We start from the raw sequence: 9,812 nt of genomic DNA, 5'->3' as shown, positions 1-9,812 counted from the left end.
TAGAAGCAAAGAAGTTCCAACAATGCACACGTTGTATTCAGCCGTAAACGTCTAGTATAATTGGAACATAGACATACACGTCTGAAACCTTTGACACATCTGACACACAATTTATATGACCACCCATCGCAAACACATTCACGGTCATGAATAGGTTCACGTCCGTGAACCCTACTCGGCCGTAAACACAACCGCAAACACCTATTATATGACCCAAAACCCTATCAGACCTATACAGATAGATGCCTAGCCCAAACCAAAAAATTATGACGTAACAGAAATTTGAACTTAATAACATTATAATTTAATTGTTGAAATGCGGTTATCAAAAAGGATTTTGGGGAAACCGATTTGGGTGAAGATGGGCATTAATTGCATGCATGCGGTGAATAAAATGAAATAGATCGTTTTGTCTACAAACATGGTGGTAGCGGGAATATGATTATTTGGCGGTTGATACGCATCTATTCAGATCAATGTAAAGTTGTTGAAAAGTGAAAATTAGCAATTCCCTTTATTTATTCAAAAGATGTGAACACAAAACGTGTCAATGATAGGTTTTGAAGAGAATAAATTTACAAAAATTTTAATGAAAAAGAAAAAAAAAGCATTACTTTTGAAAGATCAATGGACTAAATACAGTTCGTTAAATAACAAATAATTTAAAAACTCTATTTTATGCCAAACAAGAAAGTAACTTTGGTGTTTTGAAGTATGAACTGCAGTATGAGATTGTAACTATGATGAAAGGTTTTCAACTGTGTTTAATACTATGATGAAAGGTTATAAAGTAGAATAATAAAATGATGTGGAGAATACCATAATCATAAACAAACTTCAGTGAATAGGAATTTACCGAGGTATCATATGTGATATTTGTGTTTAATAGTAAGACTTAAAAAGATAGATTGAAAAATGTAGACAAATATATATAATTAAAAAGTTTTGAGAATCACCTATGGTGAACAAGAATGAATGTGATTGATAATAAGGCGTTTAATCAAATAATGAAGACTATTAAAGTGAATATACAAGTTACGTATGGCTACTTTAAAATTTGGCATCGAAGTTACCTATTCAAGAAGAACCCTGGCGCAAGGTTCATCGTTCCTAAAATTTATAAAAATCCATTATGTTTTTTTTGAATCAGGTGATTTGGTAAAACCATCGGCTATTACTTCATGCAAAGTAACAAAAAAATGCAATATTACCTTTGAGAATATGATCTTTGATGAAGTGGTATCTTAGATCATTATGCTTCGTCTTGGAGTGTTTAGTTGCATTATGTGAGTTTGTGTGACACCCTCAAATTTCACGATCCGAAAAGACCTTTTATTTACGCGTATTTTAAAACATATTATTCCTTATAAGTGTAAAATTTGTTTCATAAACAGTTTTTCCTAATAAATGTTTTTCATGGATTATTAAAAACTTGGGATGTCATAACTATTACAAAACATAAGCATAAACATAGTCATTACATGCCTTACATTAACTCATTGTACTGATGGCCTAATGTCCTTGAATCTCTCAGTGGATTGTACCTTCGTACTGCTACCTTTGATACAAAGAAATTGAGTGGGTGAGGCCTAGGAGCCTGGTGAGCACATAGGGTTTCCAACCTATAATACTGTAATTATGTATTTTTCACAATAAGCAACTAACCTGATTACATATTCCTGTTATTCTCACTCCATGATCTTACGATGATGATCTCGATAGGCATATCCTAAAGTATCTTTGTGAGTAGACTATACTACTTTGGGGAATCCATAGCAATATGTTTTAGCAACGTAATCCTGAGGTGATATAATGACAGGTTCTCCAGATTATAAAAATTTTACATGTGGCGGAAAAACACTTAAACCCTTAAGTTCACATGCAACCTAGAAAGGATCTATGTATTCATACTGATAGCAACTAACTATGAATATAAAGAACCCCTAAGAGAGTGGCTGTGAAATCGAAATTCATATAAAGTTAGGGTTACAAACCTTTTGATTATTATTGTAAATAATCAAAGTCGAATGCTTCTTCAAGATCTTGGAAAGCTAGAACCAAAGGAATGGATGCCTATAATGGCGTATACTTAAAACCCAAGTAGCAAGAAGACTTGAGAAGAAAGGAGGCTAGAGAAATTTTTTGGCTCTATGAAGGAAAGAAGAAGTATATAAATTAATGAGAGACGGGGAGGGGTTTATATAACTGAAGGAAACTTGAGGCCAAAGCTAGGGTTTCTGGGATAAAACCCAAATTAATTAATATAATAATCAAGATGCCTTATCTCCTTATCCTAAGACTTATGAACGAAATTTCTAGGCTATTCCTAGCCAAATTTCATTCACCCTCATCCCATGGGATTCTAGAGTCTTCCTGCTTCAACTTTCAATAAATAACCAAACATTCCCTACACTTTTAATTAATTCAATTAATCCCAAAATTAATTCCTTTTAATTTTTTATTAGATCCAAATTAATTATTAGTATTTCTTATTAATATAGCAATCATATAATATATTAATACACTATTTATTCTAATTTATTAATTATATAATAAATCAACAATTCAGCCTCTTCCACTAAAAGTCATTCTATCCAAATACTAGTTTTGAGGGCAACCCAAAAATGACTTTGCTTCTAATTCAAGAATTTACCAATTTAGTTATTGGCTTAGACACCTTAATCCAACAGTCACCCAGTTTGTTAAGCGTATAACTACAATTGGGAGTATAGACCTTGAAATAAACAACATAGAGTGCTTTCCAAATTGAATACCAAACTGTGACTCAAATAAGCTATTGGCCCTAAAATAAGTAATAAACTATTACTTTGTTCTACAAGATATCGTATGAACACAACACATAGATCAGAATCAATCTCATTGTCCAAAATTTTGTTTCCCGATTTGTTGATTTGTATAGACTTGATTGGACTTCAAATTGAACACATTAATTAGTCATGGTTGGACCCAACACTATTTAGTCAACATCGAATCATCGAGGGGCCCAATGATATTACTTTGCCTGTTAGGGAAAAAGGAACAAATTACATTGACTACGTAGTCATATAATTCACACATCAAATTACACACATAATTACCCTTTATAACATCCTGTAACGAGATGCGTTTGAGTAAACTAATGCATAACTAATCTGTAAACAATGAACTATATATCTCTGTTTTAAGAATACAAGATATTATAACCTAAGAATTACTTGTGAAAAGATCCATAAAGTAACCTCTAAGTGTGGGTTTATCTAATACTTAAAATCCCTATTTTCAAAGTACTCATGAATATTATAGCAATTCAAATTGCAATGTCTTAATCTCAATCGACGATCTGCAACCAATTCATGATTGTCTCAATTCACCACTTACTTCAAGACATATGAAAGAATGTGGAAGTTTGAATAATTTTAATTACTCAAGAAGTGTAAACATGCAAAAAGAAAAACACAAGAATAAATAATTGAATAAGACAAAATGATACTTATAAATAATTCTTTATTATGCATTCACTAAATCAACTACATTTATTTGTGTTACAAGTTTCAAGCATATCACCTAACTACTGAAACTAATATTGTCTCTTTGGCCTCTTCTTCATGAAAGCTAGTAGTGCTTGACTCTGCTCAGAGCCTTTGTGAAAGGATCTACAACATTATCTTCTGATGATACTCTCTTCACCAGAAGGCATCCTTGTTCTACCATATGTTGAATGTAATGCTACTTTCTGTCGATATGCTTGGAGCTACCGATGATCTATTGACTCTTTTGTCAAAGCAACTGTGCCTTTATTATCACAGAACAGTTCCATGGTTCCTGAATAGTTGGAATGACTTTGAGATCTCTGATAAAGTTGTTCAACCAAGAAGCTTCCTTCGATGCTTCACTCGCTGCAATGTACTCAATCTCACACATGGAATCGGCCATTGTGTCTTCATTGGAACTTTTCGAAGTAACCACTCCTCCATTCACAAAGAATACCCAGCAAGACTACGAAAAAAATTTGTCCCGATATGTTTAAAACTTGGCATCACTATAACCACTTACTCTTAATGTATCACTGCCGCCAAGAACTAGGAACATGTCTTTCGTTCATCGCAGATACTTAAGAATATTCTTCACCGTAATCCAATAGGATCTGCCAGGATTTCTCAGAAATTGACTAACCATGTTAGATCATAAGACACATCAGGGCAAGTAAAAGTCATTGCATACATGATCAATCATACAACTGAAGCATATAGGACTCTAATCATGCCAACTATCTCTTCATCAGTACTTGGACTTTGAGTCTTACTCAACTTGATAGTACTATGAATGGGCAATTCCCCTTTCTTTAAATTGTACATACTAAAACGCTTTAGTATTTTATACAAATATGTAATTGGGCTAAGGTCTTCTATCCCAATGAATCCTTATTCCTAGAATATTGGATGCTTCCCTTAGATCCTTCATAGTGAAACACTTCACAATCCAAGACTTAACTTATTGAAAGGTTGGAACGTCTTTTCCTATAAATATTATGTCGTGAACATATAAGACCCAGAAAGTCACTATACTCGCACTAGATTTGACTTACACATATGACTCATCTTCACTTCTAGAGAACCCAAACTCTTTGACTTTCTCGTACAAAAAAATATTCCAACTGTGAGATGCTTATTTTAATCCATAAATATATTTCTCAAGCTTATCCATCCTATTAGGAAACTTGGCATGTACAAAACCCTCTAGCTGACTCATGGAGACGTCCTCAGATATCTTCTAATTAAGGAAGGCAATTTCAACATCCATCTACCAAATCTCATAATCATGAAATGCAGCTATAGTAGGCATGATCCTGATAGACTTTATCTTAGCTACTGTTGAAAAGGTATCATCATAGACAATCCCTTAGGTTTGAGAAAGCCCTTTGCAGCCAACCTAGCTTTATAAGTGTGTACTGCCCATCAATGTCGGTCTTTTTTTTAAGATCCATTTGCACTAGACTGTATTTTGAATAGGTACATGATCCACCAATTTCCATACCTGTTATCATACATGGACTAAATCTCATTTTCTATTGCTTGCTTTCATTTAGCAACTTTAGGGACTACCATTTCTTCCTTGTAGTTAGCAGGCTCATCCAAATTTACTAGTGTACGTTCACTGACAAACGTGTCACCATTTGCAGTAACATGGAAACCATAAAACTCATGTGCATGCTAACCCTACTGTATCGATGAAGGGGTAATGAGTTGTCAACTGCCCCAACTGGAATGTCTTCCTTATGTTGATTACTAGTGTTGTATGAGGTTCCTTCATGGGATCAATCATGAATTTCTTCAAGATCAATACAACCCCACTGTCCACTTTGAATATGATCTCTATCTCGCAAAAGACTTCCATTTGAGATACAAAGACAACATTATCTCTATCCCTAGGTCTATAGAAATAGAATCCAAATGACATCTGTGGCTAGGAAATGAAATAATAGTTCTTAGCTCTAGGTTCAAGTTTGTCATGCATCCCTCTCTTTTTACTAGTGCTTCACAATCGCAGACCTTGATATGTGCGAGAAAGTGATCTTTCCCTGTCTACATCTCATGAGGTGTTTGGCAATCCGTCTTTGTTGGAACATAATTCAAGATATGGGAAACTGCCTCGATGGTATACCCCCATATATGAATAAGAAGAGAAGCTCGACTCATCATGGAACGAAACATGTCTAGTAAGGTCTGATTATGCCTCTCATCCATACCATTAAGTTGTAGTGTTCTGGGAGGAGTCAACTGTGAAACAATTCCACATTCCTTAAGATAGTCGTTGAACGTGATACTATGATACTCACCAACAATGTCAGATCTGAGCATCTTTATCTGCCTTCCTAATTCATTCTCGACCACATGCTTAAACTTTTTCAACATTTCAAAGGTTTTTGATTTATATTTAATTAAGTATATATAACCATATCTACAATAATCATTCGTAAATGACATGTAGTAATGATTAGCATCCCTTGTGGTGGATCTAAACGGCCTACACACATCCGTATGGATTAGGTCCAAGAATCCTTCACCTCTTTCACATGTTCCGATGAAAGGTGATTTTTTCATCTTTCCCAAGAGAAAAGGTTTGCATTCGTCATCTTTCCTAAGACCAAATGATTCCAACATTCCATACTTTTGGATTTGGTCAATGAATTTATTTCTTATGTGCCCAATACGAGAATGCCATAAACATGCTTTCTCCACACCATTGTACGAAACAATATGAAACAAAATATTGCCTAAGTGATCAACACAAGTCACAGTTTCATACACACCATTACAAGGTAAAGATTCAAACATAAAAACACCATTATGATAAGTAGAAATAGAACCAACTTCATTATCAAACGAATATCTAAGACCTTTTTTGAATAGTGAATGAAATGAAATAATGTTTTGCATCATATCCTTGATACTTGAGAAAATAAATTGGCTGCTGCGACATATTCAATTTCGCAGTACACAATGAAACATTGTTTTGCTTTCTGATTAACTAACGAATCAGTCTTCCACTGAGGAATTGGCATCCTCTTGATATAATTTTTCTATCCAATATGCATCCCACATGATATACATTTTTTAAATCCTAAAAATTAAAGTTGTTTCGTGATGAGTTGGAAAGTCCTAAGTTGTTGTTCCTTTTAAGATATCGAAAAAATCTGTTTAACTGCGGTTGTATGAGATACTCTGGGTTTTTACTGGTACATGACAAATAAACCTATTACGAAGATAGTATCTTGTCGACTTGTGGTCAAGTAAAGTAAAGAGCCAATCAGTCCTCAACATATCTTTTGATCGACTAATTCTCTGGAGGGGTTATTAGAGATTTTGAAACCGAGTCCATGTGAATTTTTACTAAAGAACACTTTTCCATAAAATATTTCTTTAAAAGCTCAATAGTATATTTTTCTTGTTGGTTCAAGAATCCTTAATTGAATTTCCTTATTTTTAATCGTAGAAAGAAACTGATATTTATTCATACTCATTTAGAACCTGCTTCTAGTAAGCTCTACAAAGAGATGTACGATAAATTGAGTTGTTGAACCACAGATAGTGTCATCCATTGCACTATTAATAGATGCTTTTAGTTCGCCTATCTAAAGAGAGTAGGATCAATGATCCTACCCTTGAATCCAGAGTGGCTGAGAAATGTTGATAGAGTTTCATACCAAGTTGTGGGTACCTACTTCAAACCATAGACCCTTTCACCAATTATTAAAAGTAATTCAGGATATCAAGGTTCTAAAATACTGGGAGTTACTGTAGATATAGCTCTTGCTTTCATATCGTCATTGATGAAAGAGCTTTTAACATCCATCTCAAAGACTTTGACATTCTTTTGCGCTGCATACACCATAAAGATGAGTATGCCCTCTACCCTTACAATTGGAGCATATGTCTCGTCGTAATCAGTTCAGTCTAGTTCGATATATCCTTTGGCTATTATTCGATATTTTTTTCAAATTATAACACATGTGTCGTCTATATTTTTTTGAAATACCCAACGAGTTCCAAATATGGTATGTCCCTTTGGCTTGGAGATATGCTTCAAAATTTTGTGCCTTGTGAACTCCGCAAGCTCTTCTTGCACTGCCATAATCCAATCATGTTCTAGTAGAGTATCTTTGATTATTTTGGCTTCAATTGATGACATGAATGTTGAATAGTGACAATGAGTTTTTAGAGAATCTTTTGATCAAGTTCAGATAGCAATAGAAGGACTTACTATTATCTTGTTGGGTGGATGATATTTTATCTGGATGTGCAAACGAGAATGATGATGTTGATCAGCTGCATGTGATGGGATATGTTCATCTTTTGGAAGTTGTTCTCTCTGAATATTTATTTTTTATCCATCTCTATTTGTGAATAACCTACAAATAGATCTTAATACATAGATGACGTGTGCATAGTTGAAGGTCAACCCTCAACATTTTCGTTAACTACAATAAATTCAACTGTTATTTCCTCAATATTCTCATCTTTAAAATATTTGGAGATTTGGAAACAACTTTATTGAATTGTTGGATGAGTTTCTTGAATGACTAGAGCCTCGATGGTTAGAACTACAGTAGGATTTGTAGTCACACTTTTCCATTCAACCGGCGATGTGGAAGTGTAATGTGATGAGTCATGTGAGAGAGAAGGTGTGGATGTTGAGGTATGTTGTAGTTTAGCAGTAGGAGCAACTTTATTTTTTCATGTCTTGTAGTCTCTAAAGTCTCGAAGAGAGTATCATAGTTAACAACAATAATATGGAGAGATTCTGGTTGGATTGGAACATCGCATTCCATGATGAAATTAGTTTCATTTAAAAGAGAATCCTTTCGGGACGTAGTAATCATCAAATTTTAAGTCAACACTTTCTTCTATTAATCTAGTTCATCAAATAAGAACCTTATAGGAAAATTTGGTGGTAGAGTAATCCAAAAAGATACATATGTCTGATTTTGGTGTAAAGTTTGTGATATGATCTTTGTTTCTCTTCACAAAGCATCTACAATCAAAGGTATGAAAGAATCTAGTATTTGGTTTTTTGTTGTTAAACCCTTTGTATGGAGTTTAGTTTATTCGCTTGGCGATGATCTTCTATTTTTCACAAAGCACGTAGTTGAAACAGCTTCAACCCAAAAGTATAAAGGCACATTTGCAAAATTAAACATGGATCTTCTAGCTTCTTATCTTTCGTATTAGAACCTTCATCTGTAGTTCAATTTCATTGATGAGGTTTATCACTTTTGCAGTGTCTCCGATTTCAACATTAGAAAGAAAATCCATGTAAGATGATTGTAGTCATCAATGATGAATTGCATATATTTCATGTGATGAAGGGTTGCAATAATTGATGAACCACAAATATCAATGTGAAGAAGTTGTAGAGGCTCGAAGATTGATGAGTCTATAACCTGATGATGACTTCCATTGGATTGTCTTCCAATCTCAGAAGTAGGGAATCAAGTTTCATTATCAAATTTGAGGAGAAGAAATCCTCATACCATGTCTCCAGTGACTAACTTGTTCATGTACGAAAAGTTGAGAACAACAAGTCTTCGGTGGCATAGCCAATTGACCTTGGAAAATGACTAGAAAAGAAACTAAGTTATGGATTTCCAATAATTCCAGAGATGTCTAAAGGAAAATTTTTTCCTACTTTCCTGGGCTTAATGATATATCTAACCCTACCTTTTGTCATGATTTAAATATCTTCGTCTTTAAATTCTACTCGATAACCAGGTTTTCATAGTTTCCGAATACTTATCTGATTGTTTTTCATAACTTCATCTAGGAAACTCTTTGAATTGAGAAATTCCAAGTTGTCAGTACACCATAGCCTCTTATTATTCCATTTGATTCTTTACCAAATGTTACATGTCCACCACTTTTGAGTGCCATGTATTCATGAAGGTATTCATACTTTCCATTTATGTGCAAGGGACAAACAACGTCAATTATCCATTCCATTTCATGATCTTCCTCACACATTGCTTGAATAATCATCCAGTTAATTTGGGCACCATAACTTTTTTTGGGGTGCGCAATAATAGAGTAAGATTTTCTAACAAATATGTAAGAAAAAAATGTAGTTTTTGGTATTCATACGGTGTGTGTGCTCTTAATAGTGGATGCAAGGGTGTCTGTGACTACTTTTCTAGATTTTGAATTTCTGACTATCACTATTTTTTGGTTTTCTTCTTCTAAGAACTTCCTGTTTCCTTTAATACTAATCTTAGATTTATACACATTTTTGTTCGTAATAGTATAAAAAAGGTCAACTTA

Source organism: Lactuca serriola, chromosome 3 (genome assembly GCF_051521515.1).
Source record: "Lactuca serriola cultivar US96UC23 chromosome 3, Lser_US96UC23_V15, whole genome shotgun sequence".
In the NCBI taxonomy this organism is placed as follows: Eukaryota; Viridiplantae; Streptophyta; class Magnoliopsida; order Asterales; family Asteraceae; genus Lactuca; species Lactuca serriola.
This window is presented reverse-complemented; position numbering follows the sequence as displayed.